The 24,451-nt window shown below is 45.3% G+C and overlaps 1 protein-coding gene across 2 annotated transcripts in view; it reads left to right on the plus strand.

Annotated features, from left to right (window-relative positions):
- ASB1 (ankyrin repeat and SOCS box containing 1) overlaps nucleotides 1–24,451 on the plus strand; it is a 127,821-nt gene that overhangs the window by 38,801 nt on the left and 64,569 nt on the right. For both annotated transcript variants that reach the window (XR_013519177.1, XR_013519178.1), the window contains exons 6-7: nucleotides 23,552–23,677; nucleotides 24,105–24,219. The gene's annotated coding sequence lies outside the window, so the exon portion shown is untranslated. The remainder of the gene's footprint in view (nucleotides 1–23,551; nucleotides 23,678–24,104; nucleotides 24,220–24,451) is intronic.

Raw genomic sequence — 24,451 nt, forward strand, 5'->3', positions numbered from 1 at the left:
CACTCTAGGGGAGATGGAAGCATTGGTTTTCTTGGTCTTAGTTTGGGAGAGGTCATCTTAGGGGAAGCCCTGCATCCGGTGTCGCCTTGTCACTGATACTAAAGGAAGGACTTTAGATTTCAAGCATTATCTTTTATACTTTATAGAGATTGCCTTTTCTTTCTTTCTCTTACCTAATTGCTTTGGCTAGGACTCCCAGTACTATGTGGAATAGGAGTGGTGAAAACGGGCATCCTTATTCCTAATCTTAGAGGCCAAGCTTTATCTTTTCTCCATTCAGTATGATGTTCACTGTAGGTTTGTCATACATGGTATTTATTGTTTCAAGGTAGATATATCTTCTATACCTAATGTGCAAAGAGTGTTTATCGTAAAGGAATGCTGGATTTTCAAATGCTGCATCTGTGTTTATCGAAGTGATGGTTTCATTGTCTCTTTCTGTTAGCGTGGTATAACACATACATTGATCTGCGTACGTTGAACCGTGCTCATGTTTCTGGGATGAATCCCACTTGATCATAATGATCTTTTAAATGTGCCTTTCCATTTAGTTTGCTAGTATCTTGTTGAGAATTTTTGCATCTATGTTCCTTGAAGATGTTGGCCTATTGCTTTCTTTTTTATTGTGTTCTTACCTGGTTTTGGAATCAGAGTAATGCTGGCCTCATATAATTAGTTTGCAAGTTTTCCCTCATCTTCAATTTTCTGGAATATTTTGAGTGGAATTGGTGTTAGTACTTCCTTAAATATTTGGTAGACATCAGTAGTGAAATCATCAGGTCCTAGACTTTTAAATTTTTATTTATTTATTTTTCATGGAAGACTTCTTATTACTGATTCAGTTTTTTTTACCTGTTATTGGTCTGTTAAAATTTCCTACTTCTTCATAATTTAATCTTGATATCTTATGTCCAGGAATGTATTATTTCTTCTATGTTTACAGATTTTTTGTTTCATATATGTTCATGATAGTCTCTTATGATCCTTTGTATTTCTGTGGTATGAGTTGTCTCCTTTTTCGTTTCTGATTTTAGGTAATTGTGTCTTTCCTCTTTTTTCTTGGTCTAGCTAAAGGTTTGTTGATATAGTTTATCTTCTCAAAGAAACTAATGTTTTGTTTCATTGATCTTTTGAATTGGTCTTTTTTTTTTTTTACACTTTATTTCTCCTCTGAGCTTTATTCCTTCCTTCCTTCTACAATCTTGGGTTTAGTTTGCTCTTATTTTTCTAGTTCCTAGATGTTCATGGCAGGTCATTTATTATAAATCTCTCTTCTTTTTTGATGCAGAGGTTTCCCACTATGAACTTCCCTCTCAGAACTGCTTTTGCTTTGTGCCATAGGTTTTGGAATGATATGTTTCTATTCTGGTTTGTTTTAATTATTATTATTTATTTTAATTTTTCACAGACAGGGTCTTGCTCTGTTGCCCAGGCTGGAGTGCAGTGGCACAATTGTAGCTCACTGTAACCTTGAACTTCTGGGCTCAAGTGATCCTCTTGCCGCAGCCTCCCATTTGCTGCCATGCCCAGCTATTTTTTAAAAATTGCTTATAGAGACAATGTCTCATTACGTTGAGTAGGGTGGTCTCAAACTCCTGGCCTTAGGTGATCCTCCCACCTTGGATCTCAAGGAATTTTCCCTTTTCATTTATTTATTAACCCATTGGTTATTTAGGAGCGTGTTGTTGAATTTTCATATACTTGTAAGACTTCTGAAATTTTTCTTCTTGTTGGCTTCTAGTTTTCCTTGTCGTTGACTTCTGTTGTGGCCTGAAAGAATCCTTGATATGAACTCTGCCTTCTTAAGTTTGTTAAGATTTGTTTTGTGGCCTAACTTATGATCTATCCTGAAGAAAGTTCCATGCGCTGTTGAAAAGAAGGTGCATTGTGCAGATGTTGGATACAATGTTTTATAAATGTCTGTTAGGTCTATTTGGTCCGTGGTATAAATTCAGTTTTTTGTTGTTGTTTTCTGTCTAGATGATCTGTTCACTGCTGAAAGGAGAACCCTGAAGTCCCCTACTATTTTGTGTGTAGGCTCTCTCTCCCTCTAGAGCTACTCTTCTTTGCTGTATATATTTGGATGCTCTGATATTGGCTGCATGTATATTTATAGCTGTTAAATCCTCCTTATGAATTGCTTCCTTTATAACTTTATAATGACCTTCTTTTTCTCTTTTTGCAGTTTTTGACTTAAAGTCTATTTTGTCTGATAGTAGTATGGCTATTCCTGTTTGTTTTTGGTTTATGTTTGCATGGAAATATGTTTTTCCACTTCTTTCAGTTTGTCTTTAGCAGTGAGATGAGTCTCTTGTAGGCAGCACATAGATGGGCCTGTTTTAAAAATCAGTTCAACCAGTGTGTATCTTTTGGCTGTAGAATTAATCTGTTTACATTCAAAGTTCTTATTGGTAGAAAAAGGCCTACTCCTGCCATTTTATTGTTTCCTGGTTGTTTTGTAGACCCTTTGTTCTTCTTTCTTTCTTTTAGTTTACCCCTGTGGTTTGGTGGTTTTTGGTGCTAAGGTTTGTTTTCTTTCTCTTTCTCATTTGTGTATCTGCTGTAATTTTTTTCTTTGTGGTTACCATGGGTCTGATATAAAGAGTCTTGTAGTTATAGGGCACTATTTTTTTTTTTTTTGAGACAAGGTCTTGCTCTGTTGCCAAGGTTGGAGTGCAGTGGCATGATCATGGCTCACTGCAGCCTTGACCTCCCAGGGCTCAAGTGATCCTGCTTCAGGCTTCTGAGTAGATGGGACTGTGGGCCCACATGACCATGCCTGGCTGATTTTTTGTAAAGATGGAGTCTCACTTTGTTGCCCAGGCTGTTCTTGAACTCCTGGGCACAATTGTACTCCTGCCTCAGCCTCCTGGTGCTGGGATTACAGGCATGAGCCACTGTGCCTGGCGATATAATATACTATTTTAAACTGCTAACAACTTAAAATATATAAAAATACTCTAGACTTTCCCCCCTCCACCTACAATTTGTCTTTTAGTTGTCTTAACTTACATCTTTATCTTTTGTAGTTGATGTTTTTGACCTTTTTGATTTTTAGATATCAAACGAGATGATTGGAAGATTCACATAGCACCATTACAGCACTGGGCTATTCTAAGTATGGTAGATTTACCTATACTGGTGAGTTTTATAATTTTGTGTGTTTTAATGATAGTAATTATTGTCTCTTTGTTTCTAGCTATAGCATTCCCTTAAACATTCTTTGTAAGGCCAGTCAGGTGGTAATGAATTCCCCCAGTTTTTGCCTGTCTGGAAGGTTTTTATTTCTCCTTCATTACTGAAGGACAGCTTTTGTAGATACAGTGTTCTTGGCTGACAGTTTTTTTTTCTTTTAACACTTTGAATGTATTATCCCATTCTCTCCTCGCTTGAAAGGTTTCCACTGAGAAACCTACTGATAGTCTAATAGAAATCTCTCATCGTCTGATGCGAATTGATGCTTCACTCTTGGAGCTTTTAGAATTTTGCTTTTCTTTGACTATCATGTGTCTCAAAGAGGATAATTTTTAGTTGAGTTTTATTGGGAATCTGAGCTTCCCAAATCTGGATATTTATATCTCTCCCAAGACTTGGGAAGTTTCCAGCTATAATTTTGTTAAATAGATTTCTGTGCTGTTTTTCTTCATTCCTTCTCACTGTTGCATTCCTATAATGTGAATATTTGTTCACTTAATGGTGTCTTATAAGTTTCTTCATTTTTTAAATATTATTTCTTTTTTTCCTCCTGACTAGATTATTTCAAGAGACCTGTCTTCAAGTTCATGGATTCTTTTTTCTGCTTGATCTAGTCTGCTGTTGAAGCTATCAACTATATTTTAAAAGTTACATCGATTGAATTTTTGAGTTCCAGGATTTCTTTTGTGTGTTTTTTTTAATGATCTCTATTTCTCAGTTGACTTTTTTATTCAGATCATGAATTGTTTCCTGATCTTATTGAATTGTTTGTCTATACTTTCTTGTATGTCACTGAGTTTCCTTAAGGTCATTATTTTGAATTTCTTTTTAGGCATTTTATAAGTACTCTTTTCTTTGTGGTCTGTTACGGTATACTTACTGTGTTTCTTTGGGATATCATGTTTCCTTGCTTTTTACATCTTATGGCTCTCATGTCCCTACATTCATTCCTGCACATCTAATGGAATAGTTGCTTTTTTGGATTTTATAAGGCAGCTTTCATAGGAACCCATCCCTGGAGATGGGGTCGAGGGTGTTGGTTGGAAATGGTGCATTGGCTTTGGTTCTAGGAAGTGCCCCCAGTCTGAGAAGACCCTGGTCGGAAGACAGTGTGGCAGAGGCAGGGTACCTCACTCACCTCTCTATGGTGCTGTCCTGGGCTTCTGTGCCCCACAGGGTTTTCGCTACTCCCGTGGTGCTTTCTAGTGTGTCTCGTCAGTCACTGGAGTGGAAATACAGGTATCTGATGCTTTGTTCCCTTTCTGGGGGTGGGAGTGGTGGGAAGTGCCAGAAAACTCTAGCTGGCCATCCTGCTGATGTCTGATACTTGCACTGTCTTCTAACATCATAGAAGTCCAGGGGGAAAGTGTGCTGGTCATTGATGGAGCAACAAAGTACAAATTGGTGTTTGGGGAGAAGGGAGATTTTCAGGTACTTTGGGAGGGGAGTCTTGGGTCCTTTCACATAAGTGAGAAAGTTTTTAAAAAGCTATCAACCAGAAGCATAAGTAGGCCCTGCTCTGATGAAACACAATGATGAGAAAAGCCCTGGACACCAGTCTTGTCCCTGTGTGTGAGATGTCTAGACCTGCAGGCTCTGCCTGTCCTGACACTGTCAAGTGTGGACTGGCCCAGTGCTCCCTGGGCTCCCGGGATTGGGCTGTGCTGCTGGCCTCAGCTGGCCTGTTTGGGGCACGTGTGGTTACAAACCTCTGTTTAGTCTAGCAGGTACGTGGTACCTACAGGAGAGCCAGGAAAGGGATTGCTTCTACAGCCCTAGGGGTACTGGGGCCTAAGGGCATCTGTCTTCTGATGGAGGAACTCTGAGCAGGAACAATGCAAACTTTTAATCTGGGACAAGAGGAAAATTTCTCACTTTCAACCGCATGGAAGTTCATCAGCGCCTCTGCAAGGCTGGTATCGTTCTGGCAGGAGTGGGGACTGGGTAAGGGAGGAGTTTGGGAAGGGGCCCAGAGGTTGTTGCCCCATGTATGAAAGTCCTCGGAGAATGACAGCTTTAGCTCCAGCCCCCACTCCATTTAATCCAGACCTTAGCCAGGATTCCAGCAAGCTAAAGGTGACTCTCATCCTGAGTTTTATTATTCAGATGTTGGTCCTTTATGATGTAGTTTGGCCTGATGTAGGCTGAGAAAATGCATTGTCTTATTTCACCCTTGACATTTTTATTGCAGGGAATTTTCAAATCTGTGGGAAAGGCTGTTCAGGCTGCTTCCTTGGGAAGTACTTAAGGGGATACCAGTCAGCTACTGAATGCAGAGAGGGGAAAAATGAGGGAGAAGAGAGAGAAAATACGAGGGGAAAGGAATTAAACAATAAGGAACCCAGTCACGGCATTTCATTTCTCCATTTGTTCTTTGTATCATAAGTTTCGAAGTAAGATGTGTTTCCCCAATGGTTTTTTTTATCTTTTTGTTAATCAGAAGTGAATTGGACCTTCTGTTTCTTTTCAGTGAGAGGGACCTACCCCCAGCTCTGTGATCTTCGCCATTTCTCTTTACTTTTCTGGGCCTGTCTCTTTATCTACAGAGGGAGATCAAGAATGTCTACTGCTTAAGCTTATTTCGAGTAAAGTGAGATTCATTGTCATTCAACAAATATTTGTTGAGTGTCTATATGTACCTGGTACCTGGCCCTGTTCTAGGAGCTGGCTCCTGCTTTCCTGGGGCTTATCAAGAGGTACCCCAAGCAAAGGGTGCTGTTTAATGAGGCAAGCATCAAAGTGAGGGTGGGAGGGCTCCTTGTGGGAAGCTGCATTTAGCCAAAATCTGATGTTGAGGAGGAGTTTACTAGGAGAGGGGGCAGGTTGGAGAGTGGAGGAAGAAGAGTGGCTTGTACAGAGGCCTGTGGTGCCAAGTCACCCAGCTCTCTCAAGGGGCTGAGAGGAGTCTGGCCAGCGAGGCTGGAGGGGAGAGGCTGGAGAGGAACAAAAGGAGGCTGGAGAGACTAGAGATAGAGACCATGGAGCATTGCTGGGTCAGGTGAAAGCAGGGAAAGTCACATGGGACTTTTGCATTTTGGAAGGAGCCTTCTGACTGCAGGAACTGGCCTTGAGGTCTGAGGGAAGCTGAGAATCTGGTCATTGCTACAATTCGACCTTGATACGAGCAGCGTGGACTATGGTGGTGGTGGATGGTGGAGGGGAAGGAATAGAGGCTGATGTTAGAATTGTTCAGGAAGAAAGATCCTCTGAACTTGGTGACTGACCCGATAATGGGTAGTGAGGAAAAGGATGCTGTTGGGATGAGGCCTAGATTTCTGCCTCATGCACTGGATAGCCTTGTTACTTACTGAGATGCAGGTTGACATGGTAGGCCAGCCTTGGACATGCTGAATCTGATACTCACTGAAATTGAGATACTCACTGAAAAATGTGGAATAGGTTAGTAGGATGTACCATTTTGGAATTCAGAGATGAGGTCTGGCCCCATTTTTTCATCTTTCCTGCATTCATACCAACTGCCATAATGGCTTTTCTTTCCTTTTTCTCTTTTTGTGATGGAGCATTGCTCTGTTGCCCAGGCTGGAGTGCTGTGGTGTGATCTTGGCTCACTGCAACCTCTGCCTCCTGCCTCAGCCTCCCAAGTAGCTGGGATTACAGGCACGCACCACCCATGCCTGGCTAATTTTTGCATTTTTAGTAGAGATGGGGTTTTACCATGTTGGCCAGGCAGGTCTCAAACTCCTGGCCTCCAGTGATCTGCCTGCTTCGACCTCCCAAAGTTCTGGGATTACAGGCTCGAGCCACCATGTCCAGCCATAATAGCTTTTCAGTTCTTTCCTTGAGAGGCAGAGTGAACCTTCCCCACCTTTGACTGTAGGATCAACTATCTTCCATAAAAAAGCCCCCAAATCTTCCTGAGCTCAAATCTCTTTGCTATGGTCTGAATGTTTGTGTCACTCCCAAATTCATATGTTGGAATCGTAACCCACAAGGCGATGGCATTAGGAGGTAGGCTCTTGGGAGGAGGTTAGCTCATGAGCGCTCAGCGCCCTTGTACAAGAGGCCCCAGATAGCCAGCTCACCCTTCCACCCTGTGAGGACACAGAAGGTACTGTCTGTGGACCAGAAAGTGGGCCCTCATCAGACACCAAATCTGCTGGTACCATGATCTTGGACTTCCTGGCCTCCAGATTGTGAGAAATAAATTTCTGTTGTTTTAAAGTTACCCAGTTTATGGCATTTTGTTATGGAAGCCCAACAGTGTAAAACACCCCCATAGCTATATTCACCTCATCTCTCCTCCCATGCATGGTTCAGACGGCTCCAAGTTTGCTGTCCTTGAGATGAGGCTCTTCGAGTCCAGTTCCTACTGTGCAGTGCCTCTCCATCTTCAGGCCTGAAACCAAAGACACAAATTATCTTCCTGCTGCCCAACATACCACCGTGGGACAGGAGTAATATAGCCATTATAAACACTCCTTTTGAAAAAGGGAAAAATGAGAGATGAAAAGTAGTGACTGGTCCATACAGTTCTGAAATCCAGCTGGGGAAATGTTAGAAGTTCCTTGATTAGGTCTTGAGGCCTCAGAGTGACTCTTCTTAGCACTTCACTCTGCTCTCTGAGCTCTTGGTTCCGCCCTCGAGTCATCTTTCCTCTTCTTTTTTTGGTGAAAGATAGTGCATGTTTGCAGTGGAGTAGTTTTCCCAGCCTTCTTGTTAGTAGATTTTTTTGGGACCAAACTGCCTCCTTTCATTTAGTTTTATCTCTGTCCTTTTCAGATTAAGCTGGCAGTGTTTTTACTGAACTAAGTCTTTCTAAAACCTTGTGGGTCACAGTGAATTTTGCTGCAGGTATACCCCATTAAACAGAAGGTCAGTACCATAGGAAAGTTAGTACAAAAAAATAGAAGCTGCATCACAGATGTCTTCTGGATAAGCCCTTAAGCTTTGTTTTTTCCTTATTTGGGTTTAGTTTGCTATTTTTTTCCTATTGTCTTGAAATGGAGACGTTGACAATTGGTTTTAAGCTTTTCTTCTTTTTTCTTATGTATATTTAAATTGATAAAATTTTCCCTCTAAGCATGGCTTCAACTTTAATTTCATATGTTTGTATGTTTTGATATGTTATATTTTCATGTTCATTCATTTCAAAGTATTTCTAATTTCCATTATTGTTTCTTTTTTGAATCACAGGTTTAGAAGAGTATTTGGGAATTTTAATTTCCCCACAATTGTAGCTTAGTTCCACTGTAGTCAGAAAATAAAGAACATAATCTGTATTCAATTTCTTTGAAATTGAAAATTCTTTGAAATCATTGAGATTTCAGTATGTTGCTTGAATCTTCTATGTGTATACTGATATTTTCCTCTGCTTATTCTACCCATTTTGGAGAGATATTTGTTAAAATATCCCATTTTGACTGTGTATTAATCTATTTTTCTTTTTATTTGTGTGAATATTTCATTGCGTATCTTAGACCTATATTATTAGGTGCATATAAATTTGCACTTGCCATGGCTTTCTGGTGGGTTGAGTCTTATTATTATGAAATATCCCTCTTTACCTCTTTATCTCTATTCATGTTTCTTTCTTTTCTTTTCTTTTTTTTTTTTTTTTTGACAGAGTCTTACTCTGTTGCCCAGACTGGACTGCAGTGATGTGATCTTGGCTCACTGCAACCTTTGCCTCCTGGGCTCAAGTGATTCTTGTCCCTCAACCTCCCAAGTAGCTGGGATTACAGGCACCCACCACCATGCCTAGCTAATTTTTTCATACTTTTAGTAGAGACATAGTTTTACCATGTTGGCCAGGCTGGTCATGACGTTACTTTCTTTTGAGTTTAATTTAATATTTTCTGGCTATCCATTGGTTAGTGATTGCATGGTATATCTTTTCTTTTTTTAATTCTTTTACTTTCACATTCTCTGTATTCTTGTATTTAAGATCTGTCTCTTATAAACATCATAGAATTGAACTTTGTATTTTTATCCATCTGTCTTTTAATTGATGTATTTAATGAATTTGTATTTATTGTAGTTACCTTTTTATTTTTTCTTTGCTCACATGTCAAATATTTCTTGCTCCAAATTTCTCTTAAAATTATTTTCTGTATTTTTATTTGTATTACTCTTTCTGTATTGAATTTTCTATGAACTTATCTTCTAGTTCTCTAATTCTCTCTTCAACTATGTCTAATCTGCTTTGAAAAAGTCGTGTATTGGACCTATTGATTGAATGATTAGTTCTCTCTTTTTTTATGAGGTATAACATACATAGTAATCCTAAGTATTTAGCCTGATGAATTGTTACACACACACACACACACACACACACACACACACACACACACATTGCATATTTGTTTCTATATCTATTGTATCTCCATATCCAAGTAATTATCACCTGGATGAAGATGTTTTAAGTTCCTAGCACCCCAAAGTCTCTGTCATGTATCTTGTGTCTGATATTTCCTTCAAAGATAAGCAATTTTTTGACCCTTATCACCATGGATTAGTTTTGTCTGCATTAAGATTTTTCACAAATATATCCCATACTGTTAACTCTTTTGTGTCTGACTTGTTAAGTCAGCATCATGTCTGAGATTTATTCATGCCGTTCTATGCAGCAGTTTTTTTTCATTGCAACCATTATGTCAACAGATTATATGAATAAAGCATATATATATTTTTTTTTGGTGGGGGGAGGAAGGCAGGAAGGGAGGGAAGAAGGACGGTAGGGAGGAAGGAAGGGATGAAGGAAGGAAGGAAGGAAGGAAGGAAGGGAGGAAGCGGGGAGGGAGGGAAGAAGGACGGTAGGGAGGAAGGAAGGGATGAAGGAAGGAAGGAAGGGAGGAAGTGGGGAGGGAGGGAAGGGAAGGAAGGAAATCAAGCAATGAGAGAGACATTGCTGACCTGGATCTAGAGGTTTACAAGTTGATTTCTTTTTTTTTTGAGAGAAGGAAAGAAAAAAAAAAATAAGTAAAGGAGAGGAAGAAAGAGGAAGAGAAAGAGGGAGAGTAAATGGAAATATTGCTTTATTTTGAAAAAAATTGGGTATTAATAATGGCCAATCAATGTTTCATTTAAACTTATGGGTAGGTGTGATGTGGTATTGACAAGAATGTATATTTTGTGTATTTGAAGTGGAGAGCTCTATAAATATTTATTAAGTTTACTTGTTCCGGATCTGAGTTCGAGTCCTTGATATCCTTATTAATTTTCTGTCTCATTGAATCTAAGTCTCCTATCTGGGTGTTAGGATCGTTATCTCTTGTTGTTGCATTGATCCTTTTACCACTATATCTTTGTTGCTTTAAAATCTATTTTCTCTGATACGAGAATTGCAACTCCTGCTTTTTATTTATTTATTATTTATTTTTGCTCTCCATTTGGTTGGTAAATCTTTCTCCATCCCTTTGTTTTGAGTCTTTGTGTATCCTTGCATGTGAAACAGGTCTGGATGTAACATGCCACTGGGTTTTGGCTTTGTCTTTTGATTGGGGGATTTAGTCAATTTATATTTAGGGTTACTGCCATTTGATGATGACTGGCTGTTTTATCCATTTGTTGGTGTAAATTCTTCTTTATGTTGGTGCTCTTTACTTTTTGGTGTATTTTTAGAAAGGCTAATATTGGTTGTTTCTTTCTGTGTGTAATGCTTCTTTCAGAAGCTCTTGTAAAGCAGGCCTAGTAGTAATAAAATCTCTGAGTTCTTGCTTGTTCATAAAAGATTTTATTTTTCCTTCAGTTGTGAAGCTTAGTTTGGCTGGATATGAAATTCTGGGCTGAAGGTTCTGTTCTTTGAGAATGTTGAATATTGGCCCCCACTCTCTTCTGGCTTGTAGAGTTTCTGCTGAGAGATCTGCTGTAAGTCTGATAAGCTTGCCTTTGTGGGTAACATGACCTTTCTCTCTGGCTGCCCTTAGTATTTTCTCCTTCGTTTCAACCCTGGTGAATCTAACGATTATGTGCCTTGGGGTTGCTCTTCTTGAGGAATATCTTTGTGGTGTTCTCTGTATTTCCTGGACTTGAATATTGGCCTGCCTTGCTAGTTTGGGGAAGTTTTCCTAGATAATATCCTGAAGAGTATTTTTCAGCTTGGATTCATTCTGTATGTCACATTCAGGTACACCTATCAAACGTAGATTTGGTCTTTTCACATAGTCCCACATTTCTTGGAGACTTTGCTCATTCCTTTTTATCCTTTTTTCTCTAATCTTTTCTTCACGTTTTATTTCATTAAGTTGGACTTTGACCTCTGATATCCCTTCTTCTGCTTGAACAATTCGAGTGTTTAAACCTGTGCATACTTCTCGGAGTTCCTGTATTGTATTCTTCAGTTCCATTAATTCACTCATACTCCTCTCTAAGTTGTCTATTCTCAATAGGATTTCATCAAACCTTTTTTCAAAGTTCCTAGTTTCTTTACGTTGGGCTACAACATGGTCTTTTAACTCACCGAAGTTTCTTATTATCTATTCCTTGAAGAGTGATTCTGTCATTGGGATGCGCTCGTTCTCCATCAAGCCTTGTTCCATTGTTGATGTGGAACTGTGATCATCTTTAGAGGGAGAGGCGTTCTGATTTTGAGTATTCTCAGCCTTTTTACGCTGGTTTCTTCCCATCGTTGTAAATTTATCCTCCTGTGGTCTTTGAAATTACCAACTTTCAGATTAGGTCTCTTGATTGGACGTCCAGGTTGTTAGTTCCCAGGGCCAGAGCAGCGGCGTTAAAACTGATGGTGCTTTTCTGCCCAGGATTCTCCTGTCGGGCTTCCTTCTTGTGTCGGTAGTAGGCAACTCTGCCTTCCTGGGGCTCCAAACCTCGGTCAGAAGGGAAACCGGTCCTGTTTACTCTGCGCCGAGCGCTGCCGCGCCGAGGTGCCGTCACAGCCGCTGCCGGGCTCTGGTGTCCTGCTGGCGACCCGGGCTGGTCCTCCGAACCTGTTTACTTTGCTCCGAGAGCTGCTGCGCCGAGGTGCTGGTGGAACCGCTGCACCAGCCACGAGAGTCGCGCTGGCCACCCGTGTGTTTCCTCCACTGGGGGATCTCCTGCTCCGTGAGCGACCAGAATTTGTCTGAAAGTGTGGCGTCCTCTAGTTCTCGGCGCCTTCCCTGAGAGCTGCAATCCCGGGATGTTCAGCATATTTTATTTATTCATTCTGTTGTTGAGGGACATTTGAATTGTTTCCACAATAGTATTCTCTTGTGACTTTTTTCTGTTGGTGCTGTGTCCACTGTGTCTGGTAACTTTCAGCTGAACGCTGGACACTGTGATCATAAATTGTACAGTCCTGAATGACGTTATCTTCCTCTAGAGAAGGTTTACTTTTGCTTATGACAGGCAGTTAGATTAGGGGTAGGTAGTGAGCTGCCTTGAGGTGATTTTCAGTCTTTATAAGGCCAAGTCTATTTCCGAATCATTGTTATTCCCATGTGATGCTCCAACTCCAGTTTGCCACAGCACAGTGAGAGTGCCCAAAGCTCTGCCTGGCTTTCAGGAACTTGACTCTTGCTTTCTCTCAGCCTCTGGGCTACTTTGCAAATCAGCAAGGACTTTGAGGAGGTGAGTGATGCAGAGGGTTGGGCTCACTTTCCTGCATTCCCCTCCCTTGTTGCTTAAGGTTCTCAGCTCTTGGCTGACTTGTTAACCTTGAACTCCATTCTTCTTCCTGGGTCCTGTGGGACTGATGCAACTGCTTAACTTCTCTCACTTGCAGCAGCCAGTTTCTTCTTGGCTTCTGATCCTCTCAGCTCCATGCTGCTTAGGAATTTTCAAATATCTGGAGGGTGAAAGCAGTACATAATGTCAGGCTCACGTGAGTGCGGTTTCCTTCTTCCTGGGACCTTTGCCTTTTCTCCAGTGTTGCTTCTTATTTTGGGTGGGGAGTTTGGTCTGATAAAAGTGATTCTGGCATACCAGAACAGATTGATGAAATAATTCCTGGCCGCTTGTTTTAGTAGTGGTTTGCCTTAGAGTATCTATTGTCAGTGATTTTAAAATGTGAATATAAGCCTGTGAGGTAGTTAGCAGAGTTATTGTCCCCACTTTACAGATGGGGACACTGAGGTTCAGATGGGTTAAGTGGTGTGGTGGAGTTTGCATAGCTAATACATGGTGGACCACCTTCTTGACCCTTACCCAACACTGAAATCCCCTTGCACTGTGCCTGATGCCATCTAGTGGGACCTAAACTGTACTCAGGGAACAGGAGACAGCACTAACTGAAGAAGAGGAGCCTGGAGGGTGGTGGTTCAGGCACTGGCTTAAAAGGGAGGCACTCAGTGAACACGAGTGGAATTCTCTGTAAACAAATGCCCTGGGAATGTGATTATTTTAGCTCCGGGTGACTGGGAAATTCCAGCACCAAATAAACCTGCTCCACATTCAGCAAACTGGGCCATCACTACCTCCTTAAAGCAGCAGTACTGAGAAGTGGAGCTGCAGATGCCAGCCCACCTGCATTGACCAGAGGTTCAGGGGCCATGGAGATGCCCTGTGCTGGTTCATTGTTTCAGAAACACTCTTCAAATGCCAGGGGCGACATAGAGGTGAATTATGGACTTTCCTTGGCTAGTGTTGACCATTTGCAGACCGGTTTCACCAACAGAATACTATTTGCTCCATTTTTCCTGGGAGAAATGCCAACCGACAGGGGAGGAAGTTGAGTGGGTGGGCAGTTGGCACCTCGTGCAGGTGGGTGGCTGGCACCCAGCATAGGTGGACAGCTAGCATCCGGGGTGACTGCCTGATGGAACCCAGGCTCCCTCTGCCATGTCTCGCATTTGCTGCACTAGTGCATTCGCTGAGTGTGGGACACTCAGGACAGGTGGCACTAGGTCCCCTGGTTGCCATTCCTTGCCTGGGGTCCCCTTGGCTCTGGCCTTCCTAGAGTCTGCACGTGAGCTCCTGAGAGACCTCCCTTAGCCCCTCAGCATGTGGTGCCAAGGCCATGAGGGACACCCTGAGAGGGACCCTGTAAGAGGGACCAGGGCAGTGTAGTTTCTCAGGCGCTCTCTCGTCACAGCCCTCATGTCCGAATTCAGGGCCCTGACAGGGAGCCAGGAATTGCCTTGGTGTTTCCTGCAGCTGCACATCCAGGAACCACACATCCGTGGCCCCACAGGTGGTTCCAAGAGCTGGTCACACCTGCCACCTCAGCATCCTGGGGTTAAGGTGTGCCGTGTTCTGAATTCTTTCCAAGCTCCTCAGGTCTCCTCAGTGCTTTATGTCCTTTTAAATAGTAACGTCTGGCTGGGTGCCCTGGCTCACGCCTGTAATCCCAACACTTTGGGAGGCTGAAGTGGGCGGATCAGTTGAGATCAGGAGTTCGAGACCAGCCTGGCCAACATGGCGAAACGCTGTGTTTATTAAAATACAAAAAATTAGTTGGGTGTGGTGGCATGCACCTGTAATACCAGCTACTCGGGAGGCTGACGCACGAGAATCACTTGAACCTGGGAGGCAGAGGTTGCAGTGAGCCAAGGTCATGCCACTGCACTCCAGCCTGGGCAATAGAGTGACACTCTCTCTCAATTAAAAAAAGTAACGTCTGCTTTAATATGTATTTCCCTAAATGGTCTCTTGTTGAGACTATGCGCCAAAGAGTTAAACTAACGTCTAACAGAAACTCCTGAGTTTGCAGAATGGCAGATAAGAAAAGAAACAACTTGCTGAAACGCGAAAACTCTCTCTGCTTGTAAGATAACCAAACTGGCTGAGCTTGCCTGAAAGCAATATGGCAGCCAGGGTTCAAACAGAGCCAGCTTGCTGGCATCCATCACACGTTTCACACTCAGTCCCCGAGTTTGCTCATGGGACCCGTGAGGAGGCACGAAGAGGTGATGGCGCATGCTGGGGGACTCTCCAGACCTCCCGTTTCCTCTGCCCATCTCTGATAATCCCAGAATTCAATAATCAGAAAAGGCTGATTAGAAATCTTTTTTAAGAAAAGTACCGTCTTAAAGTCAGCACAGAGACAGAGTTGAGCTAGACTCTTCTTTCCTTGTTAGTTGAGTTGGAATCAAAAGCTTTTCTTTTCTCAAAACCCCGTCGTAGTATTGGCTTCTGGCGCATTGGGCAGTGCTGTAGTTTGGATGTTGTACTCTCTAATCTCATGCTGAATTATCATCCTCAGTGTTGGAGGTGGGGCGTCGTGGGAGGTGATTGGATCGTGGGGTGGATTTTCCATGAATGGTTGAGCACCATCTCCTTGGTGCTGTTCTTGAGTTCCTGTGAGATCTGGCTGTTTAAAAGGCGTGACATCTTCTTCCTCTATCCTGTTCCCGCTCTCACCATGCTGCATGCCTGCTCCCACTTCATCTTCCACTGTGAGGAGAAGCTTCCAGAGGCCTCTGCAGAGGCCAAGCAGATGCTGGTGCCATGCTTGTGCAGCCTGCAGAACTGTGAGCCAATTAAACTCTTTTTTTTAATAAATTACCTAGCCGCAGGTATTCTTTAATAGCAAGCTTGGCCAACCTGCTGCACACGGGCCACATGTGGCCCAGGATGGCTTTGAATGTGGCCCAACACAAATTTTGTAAACTTTCTTAAAACATTATGAGATTTTGTTTTTTAAAACTCGATTGCATGGTTCTCAAGCACGAACTTCGTAGATGACAGTGGAACGGAATGGAATAATCAGAGCATGTTACATCCACAAATACTGGAGTGTTGTCTGTAATTCACATTATAATTGCAAACACTGTGGTCAGAAGAAACAAACAAAAAACCACATTAAAGTTAATTAACAAAGAACGAGAGGACTCGGTTGCAATGTCGTGTAAAACGAATTGTGCCAAGGGACTCAAGTGTGTGTGCTGTACTAGGCATAGGCCGCCGTGTGCTGTATGCTCTCACTGTTTGTACACAAGCGTGGTTTCCAGTATGTTATCTTCCAAGTGCAGACAGTTGAATTGACATCATCAGGCGTTACAAGTGCTTCTGGTGACTTGAGCAATGATTTTTTTTAATAATATTTCAGCCTACCTTTGTAAATGACAGGTGTTTAATATTATTTGGAAGACCTATAAGTATTAGTATTTTTTTTCTTTTATTTCATTTTTATTATTTTATTTTATTTATTTATTTTTTTTTTTGAGACGGAGTTTCGCTCTTGTTACCCAGGCTGGAGTGCAACGGCGCAATCTCGGCTCACCGCAACCTCCGCCTCCTGAGTTCAGGCAATTCTCCTGCCTCAGCCTCCCGAGTAGCTGGGACTACAGGCACGCGCCACCGTGCCCAGCTAATTTTTTTGTATTTTTAGTAGAGACGGGGTTTCACCATGTTGACCAGGATGGTCCCGATCTGCTGACCTCGTGATCCACCCGCCTCGGCCTCCCAAAGTGCTGGGATAGTTTATTTTTTTTAAAGACGGGTTTCACCATGTTGGTCAGGCTGGTCTTGAACTCCCGAACTCAGGTGACCTGCCTGCCTTGGCCTCTAAAGTGCTTGGATTACAGGCATGAGCCACCATGCCCGGCTTTTTTTTTTCTTTTTCGAGACAGAGTCTTGCTCTGTCGCCAGGCTGGAGTGCAGTGGCACAATCTCGGCTCGCTGCAACCTCCGACTCCCTAGTTCAAGTGGTTCTCCTGTCTCAGCCTCCCGAGTAGCTGGGATTACAGGCATGTGCCACCATGCCCAGCTAATTTTTGTGTTTTTAATAGAGACAGGGTTTCACCATGTTGGTCAGGATGGTCTCCATCTCGTGACCTCGTGATTTGCCCAGCTCGGCCTCCCAAAGTGCGGGGATTACAGGCTTTGCTGGGCTTTTCTAAGACCTACCTTCCCAGAGACAAATATCCCTCGCTTCGCAGTCATGCCTTACTCGTTTCATCGCTTTTCGGCAGCACCACAGTGGTGTTTGTGGTGTATGCTGTGTGCGGTGTGTGTGCATTTGTGAGCAACTACTTTCAAGGATGGAGCGCACGAAGAGTAAAATTAGAACCAAAACATCTGATGAATGCCTTGAGAACTTGCTGAGAGTTGCGAGTTATGTGGTAGCAAATGTGCCATCAAAACGAATGCATTCAACAGATACTGATGCGTTAGTTTCTCAAAAACAAGTCAAATACCCCACTAGTTTTATGTTTCCCTCTTTTACTTTTATAATAGAAAATATCAAAAAATTAATGGTGTCTTATTACTTAGATAGGCACATTTTCTGTATCAAGTGATTGCAACGTTGGGACTTGGCGACGATTTTAAGAGCCTCTGAATGGGGTGCTGGTGGCGGATATCACAAAAATTATGCAGGGACCTTTTTTTTTTAAATGCTCATCAGTCATTGTTAGTGTTTGTGTATTTTATGTGTCATTTAAGGCAATTCTTCTTCCCGTGTGGCCCAGGAAAGCCAAAAGATTGGGTACCCTGCCTTATGGTGACACCAGAACAGATTGACATCGGCAGTGAACCCCTTTTGATGCGTAACATTGTTATGGACTGAATTGTGTTCTGCCAAATTCATATATTGAGTTTCTAACCCTCCGTCTGACTCTATTAGAGATGGGGCCTGTAAGGAGATTATAGGGTTAAACAAGTTCATAAAGATGGGGCCCTGATCCTATAGGATTTGTGCCCTTTTAAGAAGAGGAGGAGACAGGAAGGTCTTTCTCTCTCTCTGTGCCTCTCCATGTGCTCACAGGGGAAAGGCCGTGGGAGCTGTGTCACCTAGGCTAGAATACACTGGCATGACCATAGCTTACTGCGGCCTGGAACTCCTGGGTTCAGGCCGTCCTCCCGCTTCACTCTCCCAAAGTGCTGGGATTCCAGGTGCAAGCTACAGCACCCAACCCAGGGTGTTACCATGTTTGGTTTACATATAGTGTCCAGGGCTTTTAGTTGTACTTAGCAGAGGAAGAGGAAAAGGAAACGTATGTCTACTTCATCTTCCTGGAAGCCAATGTCCACAGAAATTTATTTGATAGTCAGAAAAATTAAAATGCAATGGTGTTTCATCAAGTGCTAAGAGTAATTAGGTTAAAGAAATTAGAGACTGAGCAGAAGGCTGCTTAAAGCTGAAATGAATCTGAGCAAGGACGCAGCGGGGCGGTGGCAACAGGTCTGAGCGATAGATAGCGTGGCTCTTTTTCTCATGAACCTCTGTGTAAATATTCTGGCCAGAATTTCCCATGCAGCTTTGTATGTTTCCATTCTCTCAGCCTGGGAGGGCTGCTGCGAGGAAAGGAACAGGACAATTGCAGCCTGTGTATTTCACACAATTAATACCCGAGGAACGGAACCTGCACATCCCCATTCCTATTTTGCTCTGACTTTTAGCTGATCCGATGACTGTTTTTCGTGCCAGGTTTTTTGTACCGGAAGTCCCTCCCAGAAGGTCTGCTTAAGTGTTCAGGCAGATAGGGAAAGCGCAGGAGGTGAGCATGCAGGTGGGCCAGGTGCAGGCTCTGCTCTCCTGGCAGCCCGTGCAGGCCGCAGGCTTCCTGTCTCTGCTCGTCTAACCTGAACCATTGCCTCCTTAGGAAGGGAGGCAGGGATGAAGTTTCCAGATGCAGAAGGAAACCGAAAACGACCTTAGCCCCTTTTATTCCACTTCCTTTTCTGGGCCGCACAGGAGGGAGGCTGGGTCAGTGTATTCTGAAGATGAAATGTGGAGGTGCCCAGACCTGCAGAGTCCCCGAAGCCTTGGCCCTCTCTCTGTACTCTGCCTGCGTTTCTGCTCCTGCATGCTCGTCTGTCTGCGACACAGGCTGAGGCCACGTGGCTGAAGAGAGGGGTCCCTTTGGCTCTCCTCATTATTGCGGTCACAAGGACAATCCGTGCCATTTGCCTCTAGGGAACAGTGGTGTTGTTTGGGTTCCTGGATGCTCCCATGCCATTCATTCACGCATCAAACATGTTCAGGATGCTGACTCACAAATTCCTCCTGCTCAGCCTGCAGCTCTCACAAGATTCTCTGCTCTTCTCTGTCCCTCTAGTGACATTCTCATGGGGAAACATACAATTGCCCACCTCATATTCACAGAAGCTCTTTTCCATCACCTGGTGGTCAAAGGGAGGGCGAGACCCTGCGTGATGACACAGAAAGGCCAGGCGAGCCCTTTCCCAGACTGGGCCACGCCAGGGAACATTGGTTTTGATTGTTGCATGGCAGAGTCTCCACGTCCCAGGTCATTGTCCTACCACCTCTCAAATATGTGCCTGGATATTACCCCTACCACATATCCATGCAAATCAAAGAACTGGGTTCTATTTTGCCTGCATATCCACCTCTGCTTCCTCCTCCTCGGTGTCCTCCTCCTTCCCCTGCTCCATGCTGAGCAAAAGCAGATGAGTATTACATTCCAGTTTCTTCCACTCTCCTTCGCACCTATGTTACTAAAAAACCCAATACAATAGAGGAAAAAAGGGAATCACCCTCAAACCCCAGCTGCACCTTCGATTCTGCCACTAGGCAGCTGTGCTGGCTTGGGAAGGCCGCTGCCCTTTCTGAACCTCAGTTTCCTGGTTGTTTCAGTAAAGGGCTGGACCTTCCAGGCAGCCCATCCTAAGGGCTCTCATGTTGGGTGTCAGTCCAGATCTTGTTCTTTCCACCAGGATGTGGACTGAAAACTTAGAAGACCTTTTCTTGTTCATAGAATATCTTTCAATCACGGAGTCTCTTCACGCGGGTTTTAAGAACATTGCTCTCCATTGCCTCTATGAGAGGAGGTGCGTGCTAGTCTGTGCCTATTCGGTGTAAGTAGCCAAGTGTCTACTCGGAGAACGGTGTCTGGATGGAATGTGCCGGAGCTTATGCCTCAGGCCTTTTTTTCAGCACTGGTTCTTTGCAGAGAACTTCTCTTCTCACTGATGAATCTCGTTCCTGGGGCAATCTGAGCTTATTTAGCGAGGAGGAAGTTCAAGTACACAAAGCCTTACTGGTAGATTTGTAGTGAATTCCTGACTTGAGAGATTGAGAGACTTGTTTCTAATTCGAAGACCAACTAAACACTTGAACTTTTATCCTGTGGGTGAATGGGAGCTCACAGAATGGTATAACCCAAATAGTGCCAGGTCCTGTTAACCTAAATAACAGAAACTCTGAAAGGAAATGGAATGTATCTGGAAATAGAGCACTGCCATGGGACACGTGTGCCGTAGGAAGCCGTGTGCACACTCAGGGAGGGAAAAGACAGCGCCACTAAAATGAGGAGGATTATGTAATTGTTTTGAGATAATCATTTGTGGCTGCAAAGATCAGTCACAAGGACAATGACAGTCCAAGGCTGGTCAGGCAGTTGCTGGGCAGATGTCCTCACAGAATTGTCTTTTTTTGTGCAAGGTGGTGACAGCCTTTGGGCAAGATGGTGAGTTTCTTTTTTTTTTTTTTGAGACGGAGTCTTGCTCTATCACACAGGCTGGAGTGCAGTAGTGTGATCTCGGCTCACTGCAACCTCCACCTCCGGAATTCAAGTGATTCTCCTGTCTCAGCCTCCTGAGTAGCTGGGATTCCAGGCATGTGCCACCACACCCAGCTAAGTTTTTGTATTTTTAGTAGAGATGGGGTTTTGCCATGTTGACAAGACTGGTCTTGAACTCTTGACCTCAAGTGATCTACCCTCCTGGGCCTCCCAAAGTGGTGGGATTACAGGGGTGAGCCACTGTGCCTGGCCTAGGTGGTGGCTTTTGCAGTCTTTTGCGACAGTTTTTGTTATCAGGGATTTGCGCATGAGAACCCTCTTTCCATGGCCTTCCCTGGCTCTATTTGTCAGGGTTTTTTTTTAAACACAAGGAAATCAATTTTGCTTCTGACAGCTTTCATGGTGCCTTACTATTGACATAAGTCTCTGTGAGACCCTTTGGGGAGGAGGCTCTGAAAAGGAGTGAGAGATGGGGAGAGGCTGCCGCAGTTGGGGTGAGATCGAGGTTTGGGTTAGGGCAAGGCAAGGAGGGCTGGACAGGGGACTCCAGAAATACACAGGAGCTAAGTGAGCAGGGCTGGGGACTGGCTGGCTGAGGGTTGAGAGGCGCTGAAGGTGAGAAGACTCTAGGCTGGATGGCAAAGCAGACAGAAGAGAGGGTATTGCTGAGGATCAGATCTGGGGGACGATGGAGGATGGCGTGCGGGTCCTGCTGTGGTGCCCATGGGACATCCGGATGCCTTCACTCCAGAGGACCAGGTTGGTCCTGAACAATGGGAGGCAATGAGGCTAGCGTGTGGAATTTTCGTGAGCTTATTGACCTGTGTGTGCTCACTGGCATCTTGGGAACAGGTGAGCTGCTTCTCCACACAGCAGGAAGGAAGAGGGTATCAAGGAGGTGGCAGATCTCGACGTTCCACAGAAAGGCAGGGGCATTACGGAGAGAAGGAGGCAGTGAGCCTGTCCCTACCCTTCCCCTGGCTCTCTGAGGGTCCTGTGTGGCCATCAGTCTGGAGTGGACTCCTGGCTTCTTGTGAGGATGGTGCTGGCCCAGGCACCCTGGAGGCAGCTGGTGCCCTCCTGGATGAGGACCACAGCTTTTGGAGAGCCATCGCTGTCTGTCCAGGTGGGAGGAGCCACAGCCAGGGCAGGGTTTGAAACACTTGCCGACTTCAGCCTGTCCTGTAAGCTCACGATGATGTGCCCACCCCGATCCAGTTTAATATCCCCTCAAAAGCACTCCTCAGGATCTCAGGTGCTCAGCTGTGGATATCAGTCAGCTCCCAGACAGAGCATGCAGGGAGTGGGTGGACCCTGGCCTGGACAGAGCACGCAGGGAGCAGTGGACCCTGGGTCACTGCCGTGTAGGCAGCTTTGCTCAGAAGACAGGAGGATGGAGCAGAAGGCCTCAGAGGCAGACACAGGGAGAGGGCTGAGATTCTGAGTGGGCTGGGGATGGGCCCTGGGCGGGGGGAAGCATGGAGGTGGGGAGGAGTGGATGGAGCTTAGGCAGACTGGTGAGTTTGGGTGGAGGTCTGCGGCAGAAAAGCCCCTCAGCCTCTGAGATGCAGGCACCTTTGCACATGGGGACGTGGGTACATGGGGACGTGGGGACATATGGGGCTCTCACTGTCTCCCAGGCTGTGAAGGGCAGTGGAAGAAGTATGGGCCTGCAGGGACCTTTAGTGGAAGGACAGAGCCTTCACAAGAAATAAGTGCAGATTTATGATCAGATGGGGTTAAGAGCTAGAAAGCAGGGTGAGGGGTAGAGATGGAATGAGTGGGGTGCTGTCTGGAGGCCTGGTGGGGGAAGCCCTCCAAGCCCTGCACTAAGGGAGGGGTGGCCCCATAGAGTGCTGGGAAATTCCAGGCAAGGCCAAGTCCTCAAGGGGCCACTCAGGAGGGGTCCAGTGGTGGCTCCTGTTTCTCTGGTGAAGGGGAGGCAGGGGGATGGGAGGAACTTGGCAGCAAGGGGACTGGGGGAAAGGTGGGTCCCTAAGGGTACCAGGAGAGGGGCCGACCAAGGGACTGTCCCAGGGAGGAGGATGGCTGGACATGAGGCCTGGGATCCAGGCTCCCGAGGCCACTCTTCACTTCAGGGAGTTTCTGACCTTCTGGACCCAGCCGCTAGAAGGGTCGGATGCTCTGTGCCGAGCTGGGGGGTGAGTACAGAGCTGAGTGTGGCCGGGACAGTCTGGGGTGGTGGTGGACACTGCGCACAGACACAGGCCATGTCTGTTAACGGCAGCTAGTGTGGCTTCTTACTGTGTCTATGCTGCATTAAAACAGTAAAACAAAACCCAGGGGAACCCACTCTAATGATGTATTTTATCAGACCCTCTGTTTAAAATGGTATCTCAATCTATGATCACTATAAAATTGAGAATGCGATACTGTGCCTTCGTGTCCTGAGTCTCTGGCATGTGGTGTGCTCTGGCACTGGTAGCCTCTCTGTGACGGCTCCCTCGTCTCATTTGCCTGGTGGCCTCCTGTGGCCAGTGGACGCCGTGTGGGATGTGCAGGTCTGAGGGTGAGATGGGGCTGGGCGAGGGGTTCAGTGGCTCCTGGGAGGGTCTGGTCCTGATGAAGAGAGGTAGGGCCAGCCTCCCTCTGGGAGGGCGCTGTGTTCCAGCCTCTTCCTGGGCCAGCTAGCTAGGGGGTCATGTTTCCTGGACCAAGCCCTGATCTCTGGGGAGAGCTGCAGAACTTGTGGGAGCCACCTCAGCCTCCCCAGAGCCCATAGACACACACAGGAAGCCCCTTCCCACTGGGCTCTGGGCTCCTGCACGAGGGTTCTGGCCTCAGGAAGAAAGTGGGTCTCCCTTCGCTCCTGCGGGGTGGAGAGATGAGGGTTGTGGAGGTGGGTGAGGCTGGAGGGTATGCAGCTTCTGGGGTGTCAGCTCCCCCCCAAATAAAGAAACCTGTAACACTTCCTGTAAGCTTCTCTGACTCCTGCAATCCTGGGTATAAGAATGTTGGCTTTGACTGTCCAGATAGGAGAACCATGTTAAAAATGGCCTTTTTTCTACCAAAAGGCAGGAACAGACCCGCTGTGAACTTGCTAGCTGTGGGATGTTGTCTGTGTCTCGTCTTTAAGTGCCTGGCGTATGTTTACTGGCGAGCCATCTTTCTCCAGCTGGACCCTCCTGCACCCATTACTTGTGAGTAAGATTCCTTTTCTCAGCACGTGGTCTGTGTCCTTCTTTGACGTCATTAGGGGCTGAGCGAGGCGGAAGCAGCCAGCCCAATGGTGCAGTTGGCACAGCCAGGACACACAGAAGGGGACTTGACCACATGCATGTGCCCCGTCCTGGGACCCAGTACAGGGGTGCCCTCCTTCCCGTGGCATGGGGGTCCTACAGTACCATTCATAATGGCTGCTTTCTGTGACTGTGGAAGGTCGGCCACTTAGACGGGAAAGAAGTTCGATGCCAGGCTGTGGCTGCTGCCGCCAGGCTCACTCGAGGGACCCCCAGGCCAGCTCCCCTGGGGCAAGGACTGTGGCTGGAGGGCCAGGCTGGGAGGCAGGAGTCATCCTTCAGCGGCCCCTGGGGCACAGTGAATGGACTGTTTGTGTTTTATGAACAGCCCAGTATTGCAGGAATGCAGCCCAGCCCCACTTCGGGGGCAAGAAGGAGCTGAGAGCTGAGAAATCATAATAAAACACCCCTCCCGGGAAGCACTCGCATGAATCATGGCTCAGGTAATAATAACTCTTTTGGCAAAAGCGTTTTCTTTGCCCCAAGCCAAAATATGTGCAGTCACACAAAGGGCCCTGTGACCGGCCGGCTGCCCCTCCAAGCGCATGCTCTTGCGGTTCTTGAATTCTGTTCTTTTCACAGAGCTGGGGCTGGCGAGGAATTTAGAGGACTCCAGTGCTTCATGAAATAATACTCTGGGCTGCATTTATTTCACAGATACATACAGTTATTGGG

This window comes from Callithrix jacchus, chromosome 6, assembly GCF_049354715.1.
Source record: "Callithrix jacchus isolate 240 chromosome 6, calJac240_pri, whole genome shotgun sequence".
In the NCBI taxonomy this organism is placed as follows: Eukaryota; Metazoa; Chordata; class Mammalia; order Primates; family Cebidae; genus Callithrix; species Callithrix jacchus.